The following is a 24,869-nucleotide window of genomic DNA, read 5'->3' as shown; positions in this document are numbered from 1 at the left end:
AATATACTGACAAACGGTACTCACCCGGTATGTACCTTTATATATCAAAGCCTCACTGACGTCAGCAGCATGGCAGACCTTCGGATCCACTCCCCACAACATTGTTAAGATCAACAGTGTGTGAGACACTACAAAGAAGTAAATAGAAAAATCCTGTCACAATTATTACAATATATTTCTATCAGAAAGATGATATGTTTATTTCATTATACCTAGCGGGGTAGGTGTGTATGTATTTATTTATCTGTATCCTTTGTAAGATTTGTGTATCTGTAGGGGGCCTTTTTGGACACATAAATACCTATAAACAAATTAAAGTTTGTATGAATTTAGTCATATGTGTGATATATAAATATAGATTTAAAGGGACAGTCAAGTCAAATTAAACTTTCATGATTCAGATAGGGCATTCAATTTTAAACAACTTTTTAATTCACTTTTATCATTAAATTTGCTTTGTTCTTTTCATATTTTTTGTTGAACGCTAAACCTAGGTAGGCACATAAACTGATTTCTAAGCCGTTGAGGGCCGCCACTTATCTCAGTGCATTTTGACCATTTTGTTTTCACAGTTAGACAGTACTAGTTCACGTGTGCCATATAGATAAAATTGTGCTCACTCCCCGTGGAGTTATTTATGAGTCAGCACTGATTGGCTAAAATACAAGTCTGTCAAAATAACTGAAATAAGGGGGCAGTCTACAGAGGCTCAGATACAAGGTCATCACAGAGATAAAAAGTGAATTAATATAGCGGTGTTGGTTATGCAAACTAAGGAAAGGGTAATAAAGAGATTATCTATCTTTTTAAACAATAGTAGACTGTCCCTTGAAGTATTTATGTGGTATAGTGAAATGCATGTATTCTCTTTCTGATAGAAATCTATAGAAAACCAATGTTTTACTCCATATGAATAATCCCAGTGTTTTTGTCCTAAAGTTGGGTTTAAAGCGACACTAAACACTAAGCACCTCCCTCTAATTAAAGGTGCTTCCCTGTTGGAACTTAGGTTTCACTGCAGGCATCTGAAGGAGAATTGTTGCACATGTGCAAACATATCAGCACTGGAGGAACGCATTTAAAGGGACATGAAAACCCAAAAAATTATTTCATGATTTAGGTAGAACATACCATTTTAAACTGCTTCCCATTTCACTTCTATTATCAAATTTGCTTCATTCTCTTGGTATCATTTGTTGACCATATTGCAAACATAAAGTGCCAGTATGTTTCCAAATGCAAGAAGGAAATCTAACTGTATCAAACTGCATTTATAAAAACACTAAGATTACTAAAATGCAGCAAAATCCATATTCATATTTAACCCTTTGGGGAGTAAGGTGTTAAATCTGAAAATCCAAAAAGGAAACCTTTTGGATTTTCAGATTTAGGAAACCTTTTGGATTTTCAGACTTTGAAACCTTTTGGATTTTCAGACTTTGAAACCTTTTGGATTTTCAGATTTAGGAAACCTTTTGAATTTTCAGATTTAGGAAACCATTTGGATTTTCAGATTTAGGAAACCATTTGGATTTTCAGATTTAGGAAACCATTTGGATTTTTAGATTTAGGAAACCTTTTGGATTTTCAGATTTAGGAAACCTTTTGTATTTTCTGATTATAAATGCAGTTTGATGCAGTTAGATTTCCTTCCAGCATTGGAAACATACTGGCCCTATATGATAGCAATATGATCCAACACAACCTCTTACTCTTTATTTTAGAATTGTTTTATTACAATTGTGTTTATATTTCGTATCGCTCCTAGACTATAGTTTTAATATGATTTACAAGTACACCACATTACAACAATATTACTTAGTGCACTGCACTTAAATAACCTACGATTAATTAGACACTTTTTATAAATTTTTTAGTCGTATGTTTATATGTCTAACACAAGTGTGAGTGCACCCCCACATTTTAGTAATTAATCCATAGAAACGAGAACTGTCTATAATGTAGCACAGTTCATATTGTCCCATGATCTAGAATGACAGCCACTTCTGTTTACATGTATCGCACATGAGGCTATGTTAAATATGACTGTCCAGTTCCAAATGATAAGGATTTATGTTGACATTTTACTATTGGTCAACAGCATATCAAGTGACTTGATTCCTAACCATTTTGGGTTGGTCTCACTCATGATGAGAATTTTAGATATTCGCTACATTGTATTTACGAGTGTTCAAATATGAATATGATTAATTGTTTTTATAGACATTTTTATATTACACAGTTGTATAAAATTAACTGTCCCTCCGAACATACCTTAAGGGATTGGATGGTTTGTATAGACTTAACTATGGTATACGCGCTAGTATGGTGTGAATTTTAATAAGGAGGAGGGTTTATGTTTTTAGAAATGTATTGATGATTGGATTTTTGTTTGTATAAAAAAAGGCTAACATAGTCATTGTTACAATATCAACCTGAGGAAACAGTGTGTCACTGTGAAACGCGTCGCTGTGTTTTTATGTGTTTGAAACAATAAACACCATTTTAAACTTTACTGCTTTTGCACACTCTTTTGGTTCCGGTATTGATGCAGTTTATTTCACTGGCATCACACAGGATCTTTGGATCCAGTATCAAACAGTTTGATACGGGAGGCGAGTTAGCCAGATTACTCTGGAAGATCTAGCCTGCGAGTACAGCACTTTGATGTTCTTCACCAAATGTGAGTTAATTTCCATTTATTATCGGGTTTTTTTTAGTTTTATTTAACAATTTTTAACCAAAAAATAAATATTTCTATAATTATCCAATGCTGTTTTTTTATTTGCAGCGCAGAGAAAAATAACTGCCTGCTTTGTGCTTGTGCAGTTCATTGTTTTACCCTCTTCCTAATCCAGCATTACAACAGTCAAATAAATATAGAGAAAACAGGATCTTCATGCAATGATAACAAGCACTCTTTATTGTTTGCCCCTGACAGGCCATCAGCAGTTTACAGGATTTGTTTCTCTGCCGCTGTGCGCTGGAAGGTTGTATGGAACTTAACATCAAAGATACCATTTTTTAAGCCTGTGTTTTTTCCTCCTCTGTTGTGGCTCTAATTCTTCCCCGTATCATTAATAACAGAGCTATGATGTGAGCTGGAGACACACATAGAGATTTCATGAAACACCATCCAGATGACAAATGCTGCCTATGTAAACAAGGGGGTGACAGGGGAATGAGAACAAAGACTAGTCTTACAGGGATTATAATGTGGCAGCATGGGAGACGGTATAGTGATTCTATCCCACCATTAGCCAGCCAAAATGACCTGCTCATTGACCAAAACATATTAACCCCTCCACATTAAGGCAGTTATTGCAAAATAGGAGTTTGTTGACACAGATTCTGTGACTTGTGATGAATTTAATTTGAGTCCAGGTGGCTGCAGACACACACGGTGTGTATAAATAAAGTTTTGTTCTTATTTTTATTGAAAGGTTTCTTTTAAATAGAGCTGTTCATTTTCTTTTATCTTAGCATCTATATATTAAACTCCTATCCACACATTGGTAGCAATTAATCATATATAGTACATTAAAAGCACAATAAACTCAACATTTAACTCCCCATGAAAAATTATATATATATATACAGTATATATTTTTTATTTCCCTACTATCAAATTTACTTCAACTGCATGCAAAAGTATGCTCAGGAGAATAAAAGTTTTTCTTTCATGATTTAGATAGAGCATGTGATTTTAAACACCTTCCCAATGTATTTCTATTATCTAAATTGTTTGGTTCTCTTGGTATCATTTGTTGAAAAGAATACCTAGATAGGCTCAGGAGCTGCTAATTGGCGGCTGCACATTTATGCCTCTTTTTATTGGCTCACCCAATATGTTCAGCTAGCTTCCAGTAGTGCATTGCTGCTTCTTCAACAAAGGATACCAATAAATGAAGCAAATTAGATAATAAAAGTAAAATGGAAAGTTGTTGAAAACTGTATTCTCTGTCTGAATCATGAAAGAAAAAGTTTGGGTTTCATGTCCCTTTAATGCACTACCGGGAGCTAGCTGATTGCGGGCTACACACAGCTCTTGTCATTAGATGTGCTTCACTAGGTCCCAGTAGTGCATTGCTGCTCAGAAGCTGACTTTAAAGGACAGTAAACACTATGGGGAAGATTTACCAATGTGCGGGCGGACATGATCCTATCGGCATTTATCATTACACAAGCATTTCTAGTGAAATGCTTGTGCAATGCCATCCCCTGCACATTCGCAGCCAATCAGCAGGGGGGTGTCAATCAACCCGATCGTATCCTATTGGGCTGATTGCTGTCTGCAGCCTCAGAGGTGGCTGACGAGTTAAGAAGCAGTGTCTGAAGGCTCGCGGAATAAGCTTGCTAACAGCTTAATAAATTGGCCCCCTTGTATTTACAAGGCATTTCTTTTGTGTTGCAATAGAACAGTATATCTATGAAGTCTTAATGGGGTTTTTAAAAAAAATAAAAAATGAACACCCTTTTTGCTAACATTGCTTTTCAATAGCCAAACTTCTTCTACCATTTGCCTTATTTGGAAAAGCCAATCTGGGCTTTAGTTAGCAGACAACAAGGTAAACAACGGTTATAATGTTGATATAAATTATGTTGTTTTTCAGTTCTTATCTGTTAAATCCAATTAGGTACATATATGTAGTAGGGTTAGCCTTGATAAGTCTTCAGGGTGCCTTTCAAGTTCTGAGAATTAGAAAATCATCAGTCTTCAGAACTTATTACTTGAAAGTATGCAAAATAAATAAAGTATATTTCAAAGCTGTTTTATTATACATAACCAAACATTTTATATAAATGTCTCAAGGTGTATACTGCAAAAGGGGTTAAACATTTTGTTTTTGCACTTTTACATTCTGCCCTTCAGTGAGGAGGGTAAATCTTCAGCATAGTCTGGTTGGAACAGCCAGAAAAAGGAACACTAATGAGCAGGGGGTGTAAGTAAAGATTTACTGCTGAAATGTCAGCAAAATAACATTGGGTCAAACAGTGTCTAAACCATAACATCAAAATGTCACCACACTGTAAATATTGTGTTAAAATAGCACATATTAGAATAACGCCCTAGGCCTAATCCTAATCTTGCCCATATACCAAATTTAAAGGAACAGAAAACCCCAAGATTTGGATAGAACACTTTTAAACAACTTTCCAATTTACTTCTATTATCAATTTTGCTTCATTATCTTGTTACCCTTTGCTGAAGGAACAACATTGCACTACTGGCAGCTAGCTTAACACATCAAGTTAGCCAATCACAAGAGACAAATGTGTGCAGGCACCAATCAGCAGCTAGCTCCCACTAGTTTAGGATATGTGCATATTGTTTTTCAACAATGGTTACCAACAGAATGAAGCACATTTAAAAATAGAAGTGAATTTAAAAGTGTCTTAAAATGGCATGCTCTATCTGAATCCTGCAAGTTTAATTTTGACTTTCTTATATGAAACCCAAATGTATTCTCTCTAGATACAGATAGACTGTACCATTTTAAGAAGCTTTCCAATTTACTTCTAAGATTAATTATGCTTAATTTTCTTGGTATCCTTTATTGAAGGGGCAGAACTACTGGGAATTAGCTGAACACATCCGTAAGCCAATGATGAGGTATATATGTGCAGCCACCAATCAGCAGCTAGCTCACAACTCCTGAGCCTACCTAGGTATGCTTTTCAATGAAGGATTCCAAGAGTAGCTTTATTTTTGTCAGACTTCAGTAAAACAGAGTTTATAATGTGGGCTGAATAGAAAAAGGAATAAGAGATCAAATCTATTTTATAGGTAATAAATGTACTTACTACCATTTAAAGGGATAGAAAACTCAAAATTGAAATTTGCATGAGTGTAAAAAATGCTTTCAGTGAAAGCTGTTACTGTTTATCAGAGGCATACGCACATATGCTGTGAGAGCTCATGCACCAGTATTCAAACACCCTGCTCAGAGAGTCAGCAGTGGCTTTCATGATACAAATGAAGTCTTCACAGGCACAACACACACAAAAGCTTTCTGAGTTTAAATGCTGGTGCATGAGCCCTTGCGGTATACGTGTGTATGCTGCTGAAAAACAGCAATAACTTTTACTAAAAGCATTTTTGCTACAGTAACTATATTGCAAAAATGCTTCTATTTGAAACAGAAAGGCATTGATGCACATTTCAATTTTGACCTTTCTATCGCTTTAAAGGAACATGAAACTCCAAATGTTTCTTTCATGATTCAGATAGAGCATGCAATTTTATACTTCTTTATAATTTACTTCTATTATCAAATGTTCTTCTTTCTTTTGCTATCTTTTGTTGAAGAGCAGGTGTGTAAGCTTGGTAGCGTGCATGTTTCTGGAGCATTATATAGCAGCAGATTTACAAGCATGTTGTCCATTTGCAAGAGCACTATATGGCAGCACTATTTCCTACCATGTAGTGCTCCAGATTAGGGATGGGCGAATGTGTTTATATCCGAATTCGAATGTTAGAACGAATGTTATAGTAGAAATTCGATTTACATAATAGAATGTTGATAAGAACGAATATTCTTAAAAATTCGATTTTCTAATGTTATTTACAGTTTTCGAATGTCACATTCAAATTTAAATATTACATTTATAAAACACAGTATTAGACTAGAAATACTATTTCAAATTCGAATGTCACATTCAAATTCAAATATTACATTTTCAAATTGAATGAATACATAGCTAAACATTCTATTATTCAAACAAATATTTTCTAATTTTATTGAAAAATTCGAAAACGAAAATTTGAGAATAGAATGTTATATAAACATTCAAAATTCGATTAGAACGAACGAATGTATCAAAATTCGTTTTAAATTTTGAATTTTTAGAAACATTCGCCCATCCCTACTCCACATGCCTACCTAGGTATCTCTTCAACACAGAATATCATGGGAACGAAGCAAATTTGATCATAGGAGTCAATTGGAATTTGTTTTTAAAATAGTATGCTCTGCCTGAATCACAAAGTATTTTTGGGGGGTTTCATATCCCTTTAATTTTCCCATCTGTTAGTTCTGTTTTGTCTCATTATATTAGACCAGTACAGTAACTGATAAAACATAAGAGAGGCACCAAACATAAAAGCAGTATTTTTCCTGGTTTATGAGTATTATGAGCTCATTTGCTATCACTCTGCTGCATTCCATGAAATTTGCAGGGATTTCATATCTCAAACACAATGCACTTGTTTATATATTTGGAACAAAACAGGTTTTCTAATCTGCTCCTGTAAATCACCTCCGCTGATCTGTTCTAGTGATGTGTTCTGCAGTGACACAAAGTTTGTGAGAGAATTAGTAGGAGATTGAGAGATAGAGTAAGGTCTTTGTGAGCTGATATTTCACCTTTTGATCAGGGAACGCGTGAAGCTAAACAGAGGTCTTTCAGATACCCAAGCAAAGAGAGCTGTTAAAACCATTTGTAAACTCTGTTCAGAGCTAGAAGATAGTGATGAGAAGCAGGGATGTGAAGCGTGCAAACAAAACAAAGCTCTTGGTTGGAAAGTGAGAGTAAACTGGGAAATCTGTACTAGCAAGCAGCAAGCAAGGCATGAAACACAAATATTTGTGTGGTTTCTAGACGTTCTGTAGGTTATATACTATCCAGGCTAGTCTGTCTGTAATGTGTGTGGTACTGATCACAATTAAAGGCATATGAAAGTTACAATGTAACCACCCGGAAGTTAGAATTAAACCACCCAAAAAATCTTTTATTAGATATGAAACCCACATTTTTTCTTTTGTGATTCAAATTTTCTTCGTTCTCTTGGTATTCTTTTGGTATACTTAGGAGCTGTCCCATTTTTGGTTGCTTGCTGATTGGTGGCTAAATGTATTTCTCAGTCATGATTCAGATAAAGCATACACTTCTATACAACTTCCAATTTACTTGTAGTATCAAATTCATTTTATTTGTATCTTTTGTTGAAGGAGCAGCAACGTACTACTAGGGTTTTTTGATTAAATCGAGTTAGCCAATGATAAGATGCATATATATGCAGTCAACCAATCACCAGCTAGCTCCCAGTAATTTATTGCTGCTCCTGAGCCTAGCTAGGTATAATTTTCAACAAAGGCAACCAAAGAACAAAGCAAATTAGATAATTAAAGTAATTTGGAAAGTTGTTTAAAATTGTATACTTTACCTGAATCATGAAAGGAACATTTAGAAACATGAGCATGAGAATGTTATGTAGAATTTTTAAAATTACATTATTAGTTTAACCCTTTGAGTGCTAATGATGGCTATGAGCCGTCACAGAGTTTCCCACTCTGGTGCTAATGACGGCTCAGAGCCGTCACTAGCACTATCCCACCTTGAGGGAGATCTGGGGGCTCCCACTTGCTCCTACCCCGGCGATCGTGCCTGTAGAGTTATAGGCATCGTCGGGGTTCCCGTTTTGTGTGGTGACGTCACACGCAATAATGTGATGACGTCACAGCGCAACTTTATTTATACTTAACAATGTTAAGTATAGGAGCAGGGGGCATGCTGCTTAGAAGCCTGTATCTCAGGCATCTAAGCAGCTACAGACCCCCAAGACCCTATCTAACCTTTCCAACAGTGTAAGTCTTGGGGGTCTGAAATTTTATTTTAAAAAAAGTAAAAAAGAAAATTGTTCAAAAAAATAAAAAAATAAAAAAAACACTAAAAAATCTTAACACCCAGGTGGGAAAGTGCTTAGCACTCAAAGGGTTTTTAAATAGTGAAAAAAAAATAGTTTTCATAAAGTACCTTCATTTCTATAATGGGTGAACTTTGAAGGAGAATTTGGCACAAATAAAGGGCTAGATTACAAGTGGAGCGCTAATTAAGACTCCCGCAAGAGCATTAATTGCGCAAGAAGTAAACAATTTTCGCTCTCGCGCTAGCCCGACAAGTACAAAAAGCCAAACTTATCACGTGTGTTCACATATTCCCCCATAGAAGTCAGAAGAGAAAAAAAAGTGGAAAAAAAAACAAAAACCTAATTCTGGCACAATCCCGATCACAAATTCTCATGTGCGCTAACCCGACATAAAAATACTGGGTACACATCCTAAACCACTGTAAACTCCACAGCCCTGAACACTGACAGACAGATGCTAAATTCCCAGCAACCCAGGCAGTTAATCCCTGAGCAGCCTGGGTGACTACAGTTTGGTGGGGTTAACTACAAATAATTAAACTTTTTATTTTACAATCTCAAACGGCTAGATTACGAGTTGTGCTTTAAGGTAAAAAAGCAGCGTTAAGAGGTCCTAACGCTGTTTTTTTATGCCTGCTGCTATTACGAGTCTTGAAGGTTTTGGGTCTCCGGACACTTCTTTGGCCTTACCGCAAAATGACTTACGTAAACTTTGTAAAGTCTTTTTTGGTATTAGTCTGGTATTACGAGTCTGTCCTGGGAGGCCAAAAAGTAGACCCTACCCCATCAAGAGTCCTAACGCATTTAAAAGTCAGTAATTATGAGTTTTATGGTACAATGCCGTAACATAAAACTTATAACTAAAGTTCTAAAAAGTACACTAACACCCATAAACTACCTATTAACCCCTAAACCGAGGCCCTCCCGCATCACAAACACTAAAATTTAATTTTTAACCCCTAATCTGCCGCTCCGGACACTGCCGCCACCTACATTATATTTATGAACCCCTAATCTGCTGCCCCCAACATCCCCGACACCTACATTATATTTATTAACCCCTAATCTGCTGCCCCTAATGTCGCCGCAACCTACCTATACTTATTAACCCCTAATCTGCCGCCCCAACGTCACAGACATTATAATAAACCGCTGCACTCCCGCCTCACAAATATTAGTTAAATATTATTAACCCCTAATCTGCCACCCCTAACATCGCCGACACCTACCTACATTTATTAACCCCTAATCTGCCGCCCCCAACGTCACCACCACTATACTAAATGTATTAACCCCTAAACCTAAGTCTAACCCTAACGCTAACACCCCCTAACTTAAATATAATTTAAATAAATCTTAATAAAATTAATATCATTGACTACATTATTCCTATTTAAAACTAAATACTTACCTATAAAATAAACCCTAAGCTAGCTACAATATAACTAATAGTTACATTGTAGCTAGCTTAGCGTTTATTTTTATTTTACAGGCAAGTTTGTATTTATTTTAACTAGGTACAATAGTTATTAAATAGTTATTAACTATTTAATAACTACCTAGCTAAAATAAATACAATAATAATAAATATAATGTAGGTGGCGGTGATGTTGGGGGCAGCAGATTAGGGGTTCATAAGTATAATGTAGGTGGCGGCGGTGTCTGGAGCGGCAGATTAAGGGTTAATAAATATAATGCAGGTGTCAGCGATGTCGGGGGCGGAAGATTAGTGGTTAATAAGTGTAAGATTAGGGGTGTTTAGACTCGGGTTCATGTTAGGGTGTTAGGTGTAAACATAAATTTTATTTCCTCATAGGAATCAATGGGGCTGCGTTACTGAGTTTTACGCTGCTTTTTTGCAGGTGTTAGACCTTTTCTCAGCTGGTTCTCCCCGTGGATTCCTATGGGGAAATTGTGCACGAGCATGTACGACCAGCTCACCGCTGACTTAAGCAGCGCTGGTATTGGAGTGCGGTAAGGAGCTAAATTTTGCTCAACGCTCACTTCTTGTCTTTTAATGACGGGTTTGTAAAAACTCGTAATACCAGCGCTGCAGGTAAGTGATTGGTGAGGGAAAACTGCTCATTAGCACCGCTTAGCCTCTAACGCAAAACTCGTAATCTAGCCGAAAGTGTTTAATGTCCCTTTAAATATTTAGCAATATGTCTGACCCAGCTACATGTTTCACAGTGGTTGTTTAGATAAACACAAACATATTTACTGCTAGCCTTTAGAGGATACAATTAAATTAGGTAAGATCAACATACTCACCAAGGTTTTAATTCCTGCACTGCACAAGATTTGCAAATACCTACATATTTTACAATATTTAAACTGTATTTAGCACAATATATGTATTCCTGAGCAATTATGCACTTAGCTGCTGATATATATAAACTATGGGCTCCCTTTACTAAGCAGAGGATACTGCTCTGGAGTTATGTGGCGCAGGCAGAGATAAATGACCCTGAATTTGCTCTTTCAGTGGGATTGACAGGCCCTGCTCTCGCGTTATTGGTCACACAAGAGCAGGATGTGGCTCTGCACATGAATTTTCTTTTGCAATGAAAACTGGGAAGATGGGCAGACAGATTATCTAGTTGGGAACCATGTTCAGCGCTTGTGTGTGCTTTTCAGCAGTGGGATAACAGGGGTTAAGGGTAACAAAATTATTTAGAGCATGAGGCGCAGGAGAAACTTATTTATGCAGCCCTCTTTATCCTTGGTGAGCAAAGCCCACTCTTCTTTTTTATCCTCCAGATCATCATTCATAACAGGGGCCCCATGTCATGTCATGGCAAAAGTGTCCTACAGGCCATAATTGGGACATCCTGGACTTAGTGACTTCCATTGTTTGATTTAACAGTCCCTGATCTATCACAAACAATACACACGCAGAAACATACACACACACAAAACAATCACACAGAAACATACACACACAATAGCAATCCCACATAAACATACTTACACAAAACAATCCTACATAAACATACACACACACAAAACAATCAGATATAAACACACACACACACACACAAAACAATCAGATATAAACACACACACACACAAAACAATCCTACATAAACATACACACACACACACACAAAACAATCAGATATAAACACACACAATAACAATGACACATAAACCCTTCACATACACACAAAACCATCTCACATAATTATACACACACAATAACAATCCCACATAAACATACACACACACAAAGCAATTACATATAAAGACACACAATAACAATGACACATAAACCCTTCCTACACCTTCAGACGACCATTACACATAAACATACACACACACACAAAACCATCTCACATAATAATACACATACAATAACAATCCCACATAAACATACACACACACAAAGCAATTACATATAAAGACACACAATAACAATGACACATAAACCCTTCCTACACCTTCAGACGACCATTACACATAAACATACACACACACTAAACCATCACACATAAACGAACACAAAATGAACACAAAGAACAATCACATAGAAACACACACAATAACAATGAGACATAAACCCCTACATAGGACAATCACACATAAACATACACACATACAATAACAATCACACACAAGCACATATTAACAAACACCCAATCACACACAATAGCAATCACATCTAAACACAAACACACAAATGCAATGGCAATCACACACAATAGCAAATGCTCATTCACACACATTAACAATCATACATGAACACAATCACACACATCACAAAAAAATCAATTGCACATAAACAAACAATGTCAATCACACACAATAACAATCGCACATAAACATACACACAAAATAACAACTGAGCATGCACATGTACAGTAGTTATCACACATAACATACAAACCCGCACACAATAAATATAGCACACAAACATAAACTTAATAATGCATAGAAACACACACAATAAGAATCACACACAAACATAAACACACAATAAGAATCACACACAAACATACACACACAAAAAGGATCTCACATAAGCAGACACACACATACAGTACGTATACACTTAGCAACCCATAGAAACACACACATGGGCCCATATTTATCAAGCTCCGTATGGAGCTTGAAGGGCCGTGTTTCTGGCGAGTCTTCAGACTCACCAGAAACACAAGTTATGAAGCAGCGGTCTAAAGACCGCTGCTCCATAACCCTGTCCGCCTGCTCTGAGCAGAGAGGAATCGCCGGAAACCAACCCGATAGAATACGATCTGGTTGATTGACACCCCCCTGCTGGCGGCTGATTGGCCGCGAGTCAGCAGGGGGTGGCGTTGCACCAGCAGCTCTTGTGAGCTGCTGGTGTAATGTTAAATGCGGAGAGTGTATTGCTCTCCACATTTAGCGAGGTCTTGCGGACCTGATCCGCACTGTCGGATCAGGTCCGCAAGACCTATGATAAATAGTGGCCATAGTGACAATTGGACATATACACACAGAGGATAACAACCGCACATAAACATACAAACACACACACACTAACAATAAGATACAAACATACACTTTAATCTAGTCAAAATTAAGCTTTCATGATTCAGATAAGGAATGCAATTTTAAACAACTTTCCAATTTACTTTTATCATCAGATTTGCTTTGTTTTCTTGGTATTCTTTGTTGAAAGCTAAACTTAGGTAGGCTCATATGCTATTTTTTTAAAACCTTAAAGTCCGCCCCTTATTTCAATGCATTTGGCAGTTTTTCAAATCTAGAGGAAATAAGTACATGCGAGCCATATAGATAACATTGTGACCATACCCGTGGATTTACAAGTGAGAGGGCACTGATTGGCTAAATGCAAGTCTGTCAAAAGAACTGAAATAAGGGGCAGTCTGCAAAGGCTTAGATACAAGATATCACAGATGTAAAAAGTGTATTATTATAACTGTGTTGATTATACAAAACAGGGGAATGGTTAATAAAGGGATTATCTATATTTTTAAACAATAACAATTCTGGAGTAGACTGTCCCTTTAATAATTCATAGAAACACATACAATTGCAATCACACACATGCATTTTTAGTTGTTTGCATATGCTAGGGTGTATTGTTTTTTGTTGAATAAAGTTTTTATTGAATTTGCATAAAAAAAAAAAACAATACACACATTTCAATCAGATCTCAGCCGACCTATAGAAAGTCATTAGGATTTGGTATATAAACAACAAACAATTACAAACTGCAGGTCTTATAAGCATGCAAATTGAACATTGAAACAGAGATTTATCTGGTATAACTGATAAATAATTTTATGCCCTCCATCGCCTAACTAAAAGGAGCAGAGGTTAATCTGGGGCCCAAGTCTGATGGTAGAATGATCATAAAGGGGTAGGCCTAGTGGGCTATAGTCTGATGGCAACGGGCACACTAAATTATGAGTAATTAGGGAGTACAAAAAGAACTTACATTCGCTCTTGAAAAGAGCTCATATTGTATATGGACAAGGATGTATATGCATCTAGAGATGAGCATATTGTCTGTCAGAGTAAAAATGATAAACTAAGTAGATTAGCATTCTTCCCGTGTGGGGTTAGTGGGAGGGGTGATTAAACTAGAATGGGAGGGTGGGAAAGGTGGGGAAGGAAGATGGAGAGGAGGGGAAAACATTTTTTTCAGAGGATTAAATTGCTCCCAGCAAATCGGTGCGGAAAGGCTCAGATAGACCATCTCCACTGATCCCTCTAAATCGCACCAGCCTAAATTAATGAGAGAATACGTTTACCAGTAATTGGTATGTGATCCAGTCTGACCATGTCTCCCAGTAAGACTCCATCCCATTGGTTTCTCCAGCCACATATTTTTCCATTGTCGCAAAGTGGTTCACTAGGTCGCACACTCCATTTAGGGTTGGGGGTTCCGGTTGCCTCCAGGCCCTGGCAATACACAATTTAGTAGCTGCCATAATGTAGATGAGTAATCTCCTGGTGGACATGGGAATAGAGCGTGGAAGATGTGGAACAGTGCCATTTGGGGAGTCAGGCTTAATTCTATATTGAGTGATTTGAGAAGCATCTCGACGTCTCGCCAAAGCGGTACAACCTTCGTACAAGACCAACATATGTGTAAGTCCGTACCCAGCTGGTCGCGATTTCTCCAGCATTGAGGGCTGCTATTTTTGTACATCTTTGTCAGTCTCACTGGAGTCCTATGCCATTTCAATATTACCTTTACATATGTTTCTAGAACTGTCACACAATGGAGAGTTTTTTTGTTAGCGAGATCACTAAGGAGATCTCACTGACCGGGATTATAGTATCCAGTTCTCTGCACCAGGCCTTTATCTGCCATGGAAGGTCTGTTGCATGTTCTTTCAAAAGAGCTGCGTAGTGGAAGGACAGAGGTCTAGTCGCGACCTTGCCTTGGATCCATCTCTCCTCCCATTTAGTCCTCTCTCTCAGAGCTGTTTTAGGAAATCCCCTAGATCTAACGAGGCTCAGTACCCTGAAGCTCTCAAATCGGAACCACAGTGGGTTCTCACCAGAAGGTCCACATAATTGAGCAGTGGAGGCAAGAGCTCCCGACAGATAGAGATCAGACGCCTTGAGGATTCCCTTCCTATTCCAAAAATCCAAATGAATATTTGGAGAGTTCCATAGTAGACCTCCCAAACCATGGACGGAGATGGATGTGGGGAAATTTCAGTGTGATGACGGAGGTCATGCCAAATATTAAAGGCCTGTTTGACAATGGGGTTATCAATCTGTTTACTTAAGTTCATATGTTTAGGGATCCAAATAACTTCTCTGATGTTTAATCCTAAAGGTAAGGCCTGCTCCTCAAGTCTATACCATCCCGGCTTCTCAGTTAACAAACCCCATGCAGAGATGTGAGTGAGTCTTGCCACCTCATAATATGGGTGTACTGTTTTTTTTGTTAATGTGTTTTGTTATGTTTTCAAAACATATCTGTGATGCCGGTATCCTGACCTTAACAGCGGAAGTCATTCTATGCCACTAGAAGTTAAAGGAAAACTAAATATATTTCATACACCTCCCTCTAGTCATAGGTGCTGCCATTATGGAACCTAGGTTACACTGCAGATATCTGAAGGAGAGTTACTGCAGATGTGCAAACAGGTCAGCACTGGAAAGTAGTGTAAGGAAGATTTCAACATGATGCCACCCATGACTAGAGGGAGGCGGGAAACAATCTCAATATAAAATTGACTTAGTGTTCAATGTCCCTTTAATGGATGCCAGACAGAAGCAGCTCAGTTGATTTGACTGGAACTAATCTTGCCACTAGCTGCTTAAAGGGACAATCAACAGAAAAATTGTTATTTTACTGTACTATTATATCAAAGAGGTGATATTATCAGGGATAGGCAAGGTGTCCGTTCACGGACACTGGTGTCCGTGACTAGCCCTTGCAGTGTCTGCCACAACCTTAGTATATATTTTCTTTCTGATTAAATAATAGGAAGAAAAAAATGTAGTGTGAATAAAGTTAGTGGCTTGTCAAGAGACTGCTAACGATATTGGGTGATAAATTATGGAATAAATAAAGCCTGAGTGAAATACTGGATGTATCTGCATCTGTATTATAACACCCAGCTCTATACAAAGACACAGTAGTGACACTGGCACATGGGTATAGCCAGACAAGGGCTGGTTATAGGATCAGTGATATCTGCATCAGTATAATAACACCCAGCGCTATATAATGACACAGTAGTGACACTAGCACATGGGTATAGCCAGACAAGGGCTGGTTATAGGATCAGTGGTATCTGCATCAGTATAATAACACCCAGCACTATATAATGACACTGTAGTGACACTGGCACATGCGTATAGCCAGAGGAGGGCTGGTTATAGGATCAGTGGTATCTGCATCAGTATAATAACACCCAGCGCTATATAATGACACAGTAGTGACACTGGCACATGTGTATAGCCAGAGGAGGGCTGGCTATAGGATCAGTGGTATCTGCATTAGTATAATAACACCAAGCACTATATAATGACACAGTAGTGACACTGGCTCATGGTTATAGCCAGAGGAGGGCTGGTTATAGAATCAGTGGTATCTACATCAGTATAATAACACCCAGTACTATATAAAGATACAGTAATGACACTGGCTCATCGGTATAGCGAGAGACGGGCTGGTTATAGGATCAGTGGTATCTGCATTAGTATAATAACACCAAGCACTATATAATGACACAGTAGTGACACTGGCTCATGGTTATAGCCAGAGGAAGGCTGGTTATAGAATCAGTGGTATCTACATCAGTATAATAACACCAAGCACTATAAAATAATGTTTTCAATTTCAAATGTACCTTGGTGTCCTTCACTAAGCTCTGTACTTTGGAAAATATCTCCCACAGCCTTTGTCTGTGCCTATCCCTGGATATGATAGCAACTTTCAAGTACGTTAAAGGGCTTAGTAAAACTGAGGCTGTGGGTATTTTACATAAAATGGAAAATTCAAGAACAAGGGGTCATGATCTCAAGCTAAAGGGTAGTAGATTCTGGAGTAATTTGAGGAAGCACTTCTTTACAGAAAAGGGTGATTGATTTATGGAATAAACTTGCTCAAGAGGTAGTAATGACAAACACTGTGGGGGACTTTAAAAATACTACTACTATCTACTTTTCCTGTGAGTTATTATAAATCCTGTCTCTAGAACTCATACGCTTATTTTGTTTATTTTGATTATTGTTTTCAATAGTCACTGAGAGACCATGCATTATATATATTACATACACTTTGAATGTAACTATCTGGGTATCTCTTGTATTATTATTTTCTGTAAATATTGGTATTGATACATAATAACGGTTACTGTTTGTTTTTGTAATAACCAATATATACGCTTTATATTTGTTTCTCGCATTAGCATGTATATATATATATATATACGTTGATTGGAGTAGCCATGTTAGTCCAGAGATTTAGATATCAAAATAACAAGAGTATTGCATTGAGCAATGATACTTTTTTTATTGGACTAACTATACATTTATAAGATGACAAGCTTTCGGAAGAGTTCCTTCCTTTATCAAGTCTGAAGCAATACTGACCAATTCAATGGAATTTACAGATTGTATCTTAAAACACAGAATAGCTAAGAAGACAGTGCAGGGAGAGGAGGAGGTGTCGTAAAAATCATGAGGGGGGCTTAGGTAACAGGCAGACAGTGTCCAGTGTAGGAGAACAGACAGGGGAAATATATAGCTATACATAGAGCATATACTGACATAAAGTTATATATCAACATTGAATCAATATCTATAAAGATGTGAAATTGTATATACAGGGGGAATACAACAGTTAAAAAAAGACAAAAGTGTGGACATTTGCTTACCTGTGTACCTATGTATAAAGAATGTGGAATATACAGTACAATGTAATTGACTAAATGAAAGTACATTACAAAAAATTTTGATAATCTGTTAAGAATCCAGAGTCCACATTTAGTCCAGAATTAAACAGGTTGAAGTGCATTATCATTTTCATTTCAAAGGTTTTTCTTTCCATGATGTTTTTGAAGTTGCCTCTGAGAATTTTGATTTTGAGGTTTTGGATGGAGTGGTCAGGTTGGGTGAAATGGTGACCAACAGGGGTGCAGTATTTTGTTTCACAGTGGTTTTTGATTGAGTGTCTGTGTAAGTTCATTCGAAGGTGCAGTTTTTGGCTTATTTCTCCAATATAGCATCCCATTTCACATGCAGTGCAATGTATCATGTATACCACATTTGCAGATATATCTGAATATGCCCCTTTAATGTTATAAGATTTATTATTGTGATTTGCTGTGCTGCTTTCACAATAAAAAAAGTATCATTGCTCAATGCAATACTCTTGTTATTTTGATATATATATATATATATATATATATATATATATATATATATATATATATATAAATTCAGCACTAAATTTAAGAGCTTAATATATGACTATAATTGTAATTATGAAAGAAACAAATAACATTGTATTTATGTGCTTCTAATTCTGCAGTATAGAAAGAACTCATTACTATGACAGGTGTGTAATTAATTAAATAAATATGGATAATAAGCAAGTGGCTGCTTTAAAAGAGTGTGCGAGCAGGAGCACAGGTAAGCAGTGATCAAGTGCACTACTGCACGAAAAGTGTCTGCAGTGTGCTCCTGCTTCTTTTGGATTTGTATTTGACTTTAAAAAAGCCTGGGACAAGCATAAGGCTATCCTACAAACTAGATAAGTTTATACTGTTAGGTAATATTGGGCAGACTTGCAGATAGGGCCTATGGCTCTTATCTGCTGTCAATATCTATGTTTCTATGTTTCTATTGTTTAAAAAGATAGATAAAACCTTTACTACCCCTATCCCCCAGTTTTGCACAACCAACATTGTTATATCAATATACTTTATAACATTTAAAATCTATAAATGTCTGCCTGTTTCTAAGCCATTAAAGACAGCCTCTTAATCACATGCTTTTTTATTTGCTTTTCACAACAGGGGAGTGCTAGTTCATTTGAGCCATATAGATAACATTGTGATCACACCAGCGGCTTGTGGCAGACACTGCACTAATTGGCTAAAATTAATAGATAATAAATACAATGTCATGTGATCAGGGGGCTGTCAGAAGATGCTTAGATACAAGTTAATCACAGAGGTAAAAAGTTTATTAATATAACAGTGTTGGTTATGCAAAACTGGGGAATGGGTAATAAAGGGATTATCTATCTTTTAAAACAATAAAACTCCTGGTGTAGACCGTCCCTTTAATGTCTTTTGTCAATGGCCACTACACATTTTCATGCTTTCACACACATACATGCAGAAAGGCTGTCAAACAAAAACAAAAAACATTAGCACTGGGAATCTGTAGGCATTCTGATAATAATAATAATAATAGTACAATATTAACCCTTTAAGGACACAGCTTTCAGTTTGCTCAATGGTTTTATGACGGAAAAAATCTGTCATATGTCCTTAAGAGGTTAATACATAGACACACACATAATGCTTAATACTCACACAAATACACACAAAAAGACCACTACACACATACAAATACAGAATGGTTAGAATACCTAAACATATACATAATTACACCCAATGGGTATCACATCTATATACAAAAAGATACATCCAATGGCTGTTGCAAACAGACAATAGTTATCTGACACGAATATACAAACATAATTGCAAACACATCTCAAGGAACAACAAACCACTCACAACTCTTTTCAGGATAATTGCGCTTACACGTAAGTACTTGTAATTAGTAAGACAAACAGATAGTAAAATATTTCAAAATGCACACAGATTATTTAAAAAACTGATTTTGAATTGCATATTGTATGTCATGCAATAGCAATAAATAATCTAGGACTACAGGGTGAATATTTGATATTTTTTGGAATTTAGAAATTAGAATGTTAAACAAAAAATTGAAAAAAATATTGCCTAAAACAAAATACTACTAACAGAAGCAGAATATCTTCAAATGTGTTTGTCTTGTTCAAAGATAAAACATGACAAAATAAATGTAAACAAGATTTTACCTCAAGGCAAAATTAACTGCAAAACTAAAATGTAAGAGACATTGGTGTGAAATTGAAAATGAAATGTTTACAACTCAGAGCACACAAATTAAAAAAAATTCTTCTATTATCCAATACAACTCAAAGCTGAGCTCTTTTTTATGAAATCATACTGAGCAAGGTAACTTGTGCACTAAAGTGAACTGCCATATAGTTCCCATGACACATGCACAGTCCCTAAGCATACCTCAGTATGCTCTCAAGAAATAGATTTAACAAAGGACCCCAACACAATGAGATAAACTGCAAAATGTTTTGTAAAACCAAGGTTTAATTTTGACATCCATGTCTCTTTAAATTGACATTGTACTTGTTTCTTTTTTTTATTTCATCTTTGATTGGTCTTAAAAGACGTTTCAGTGTGTATTAGATGTTTTTTTTTTTTTTGTTTTTTTTTTTGGGTGGTGGGGGGTTAATGTATGTTCCTTTAATGAGTAAAACATTGTTTTGGTCTGGATTGTGGAGGCAAGTCCCTTACTGCCAAAATATCTTTGTGGTTGCCCCAATCAGCCAATGAGCATTAATACAGCAGTATCTATTTAGCAAAAGATGTATTATTATCTTGAAATTACATTTAAACAGTGTATTATTCATCTTTTTCATGCAAAATTATTTCACATTTAATTGCAGCTCTTTTTTGGACATATTTTTTTTTATTACTCTGTCCATTTAAGATGGATTAGTAAAACATGTGCTATGGGTAACCTTTACTAAAATCCACTTCACCTTGTGTTTGAACTACAAATGGACCCAACAAGTTTAAGTATAAACCAACTAATCCACATATAGCTACTATTGCCATAAAATGTGGTGTGAAAAGACTACACAGCGCTGTTTTATTGTCATTAGCTTAATTATGTTGATGTTTTTACCACTTTTAAGGCACTTATTGGCCAGTAATTCTAACAACAACATGATTGCTATATACTGTCAAGCAATTATCATGTTGTAAACCTCCAAACTCCCTGTTCTCTACAGAGAAGGGACAGAGAAGGGACAGAGGTGGTTAATGCCCCCAACATAACCTCTCCCTTTAATCCTCCCTCATGAGTCTGCTTAACAAATACATTTGCAAATAGGTTTGATCAGAAGGGGAGGTGCAGTTTACAAACTTTCTTTAAACAGATGACAGTGACCATTCCCCTCCCCCCTTTTTTTTCCTTTGCTGCCAGGAGATTTGCATTGTATTTTTTTCTCTATAGCCTGCTCAGTCCTACATATTAAAGCATTTTAATATGCAACAACTGGTATTACACGTTTGTAGGGTGGAGATATGAATGTGTAAAAATTGCATTAATTACATTAATTAAACATACTAATCACAATATGATTTATACCTCATTTAATCACATCAGTATTTGCTTTTAGAAGATAATTAAAAGGGCAGATTATCAAAAATTCCCAGACTAGTATACATATAGACTGTGAACATGCTCAATAGTAGCTGGTGCCTCAGAAAGTGTGCATATAAAAATACTATACAAAATGCGATAATGGAAGTAAATTAGAAAGTCTCCTAAAATCTGCATGCACTTTCTAAATCATGAAAGTTTAATTTTGATTTTTGTGTCTCTTTAAATTTTACTTACATGTCCTTTTAACCACTGTCAAAAATATAACCCCTCAGTCCCTAAACATGTAGAATATCTCTAAATTCAAAAAAATAATTTACAAAATGTATATTCATAATCCCATACAAATTAATCTAAAAGATAATCATATTAAAAAACTAATAAACTAATATTTAAAGGGGCAGTAAACATTTTGTTTTTTTAAAAAAAGTTTGCAGAATTCAACTATTTTATTTTATTATGACTGACATGTGCATTTTTATATAAAAATATCACCTTTAAAATTGCCCTGCAGCAGCTTGATGCACCTACTCCTCATTTATTACCAGAATTGTACTGAGTGTACTTAAATTTACTCTATATTTAATAAATGCAATTTGCATCAAGTATTAATTTAAAATGTAAGTAACCCTGTCCCTCCTTCCCCCCTCTTCTGCTGGGACAGACAGACAGAGATATAGATAGATATAGATAGATAGATAGATAGATAGATAGACAGACAGACAGATAGTTAGATAGATAGATAGATAGATAGATAGATAGATAGATAGATAGATAGATAAATTATAGAGTTGTCCACGTGCAATTATGTTATTGAACTGAATTATGTCACAGTGGCCCGCCCTTGTCACGCTTGGGTACAGTCTAAAAAAAATCTCTATATAACACAAACAAAAATAACTTCAAAAGTTTATTGGTCTGATCCTATAACTTTCCCTTTCAAAGAAGTGCCAGAAATCCTAATGAGACCAAATAAGTAGATTATGACAGTTCTTTTGTTTTGCTAAGTAGCAGCTTTTCAACAAAGGTGTGTCCAGTCCTAGTCAATGGGGCTACTGTGACCGATATGTTGATTTCTTCAGCTGATTTGTAAAGAAGAATTGCACAGGACAGGCTAATGTGCAGCAGGGCAGGAGGGGGGCTGTGTGCATGAGTTGTCTAATGAGAGTCATCAGTAAAGGGATTCTGCCTATTGTATAAGTGGTTATAAAGCTGTCACTGCGCCTAACATCTGAATTCTCTCCCATGTCTGCCCTGGCACCCAGCTCTGAACACAGGTCCAGCATTGAGCCTTTGTTTTCATGAGAAACTGCTGGCACTTTTCATTAATAAAGACATCTTAGAACAACCATATGAAAAATAACTGCTTTGCATTTTGCTTGTTCTCACCTCTTACAGCAATGCATTGGTTTTTTTTCGGGTTTTTTTTACTCCATCCTTTTTGTGCCAAGGAACTTAAACTTTGTTAAACTACCCATAAAAATGCATCTAAATGCTTCATTGTTCCACTAGCATAGTTTTTCCTGAATATAAAACTCTTCTTTTCTAATTAGCAAGTGTATTGAAAATTACAAAGTTAATGTTTTAAAGGTACAGTCTACACCAGAATTGTTATTGTTTAAAAGATAGATAATCCTTTTATTACTTATTCCACAGTTTTGCATAACCAACATAGTTATATTAATACACGTTTTACCTCTGTGATTACCTTGTATTTAAGCCTCTGCAGACAGCCCCCTTATTTCAGTTGTTTTGAATTGTAGCCAATCAGTGCTGACTCATAGGTAACACCACGGGCTTGAGCACAATGTTATCTATATATGCATACATGAACTAACGCCCTCTCAAATGAATTCATATAAGAAATTAGCATATGAGCCTATCTATGTTTAGCTTTCAACTAAGAATACCAAAGGAACAAAGTAAAATTGATAATTAAGGTAAATTGGAAAGTTGTTTAAAATGACATGCCCTATATGAATTAATGGAAGTTTATTTTTGACTAGACTGTCCCTTTAAAAGCATTTAAAACGGCCATGTTAACAAATAGCATAAAGTTTTGCTGTTCATGTACATACTATTTGAAAAGCCTTTTCTCTCCTCTGATTATGCCAATTAAGGATAAATATACACAAGCTCCTACACCTATTATACAGTCTCTGCGTAGAATGTCCAGTTAAAGGGACAATTGGCCCTACATTTTTCTCCACTTTAAATTTTTCCAAATTATTCATTTTACCTGCTGGAGTGTATTCAATTATTTACGAATATCTAATTTTACGTTATTTGGGCATTTGAAATAACTGATTTGCTTTTAGTATCCCTACCTATACTGAAAGTTTCTTTCAGTTTGCTTAATTGTTCCATGACATAATAATTCCATCATTGGTCATTAAGGGGATTCTTAAAGGGACAGTCTACACCAGAATTGTTATTGTTTTAAAAGATAGATAATCCCTTTATTGCCCATTCCCCAGTTTTGCATAACCAACACAGTTATATTAATACACTTTTTACCTCTTTGATTACCTTGTATCTACGCCTCTGCAGACTGCCCCCTTATTTCAGTTCTTTTGACAGACTTGCAGTTTAACCAATCAGTGCCTGCTCCCATATTACTTCACGTGCACGAGCACAGTGTTATTTATATGAAATACGTGAACTAACACCCTCTAGTGGTGAAAAACTGTTAAAATGCATTCTGAAAGAGTTGGTCTTCAAGGTCTAAGAAATTAGCATATGAACCTCCCAGGTTAAGCTTTAAACTAAGAATACCAAGAGAACAAAGCAAAATTGGTGATAAAAGTAAATTGGAAAATTGTTTAAAATGACATGCTCTATTTGAATAATAAAAGTTTATTTTGGCCTAGAGACTGTCCCTTTAAGTAAACCTGTATAAACTTAGCCATGAGAAGAAATTACTCTCCTAGTAGGAGGTAGAAGATCCAAGCAATAAAATGTTAAGTATTGGTCTTTGGTTTAAAAAGATAATATAAAGAAGCATGTGTGTGTACCGAAAGTTCTAAACTATGGACATCTGATTTCCCTGCAAGCTCAATCCATTGTGATGGTTGTGGTTTCAATGAACAAAACCAGCTAAAGTACAAAAAAAAATCTGAAAGAGAAATTTCTTATACATGTTGTAAGAACAACAAGTCCTTGGAAACACAAAAACAATTTTACAGTTCACTGTCCCTTTAAGCTAGCAAAGTCTGGAGTCTGCATTTAGCCTCTCCCAGGGACTAGAAAACCTTATTTTTCAGAGGAAATATTGTAT

Source organism: Bombina bombina, chromosome 2, assembly GCF_027579735.1.
Source record: "Bombina bombina isolate aBomBom1 chromosome 2, aBomBom1.pri, whole genome shotgun sequence".
Classification (NCBI taxonomy): domain Eukaryota; kingdom Metazoa; phylum Chordata; class Amphibia; order Anura; family Bombinatoridae; genus Bombina; species Bombina bombina.
This window is presented reverse-complemented; position numbering follows the sequence as displayed.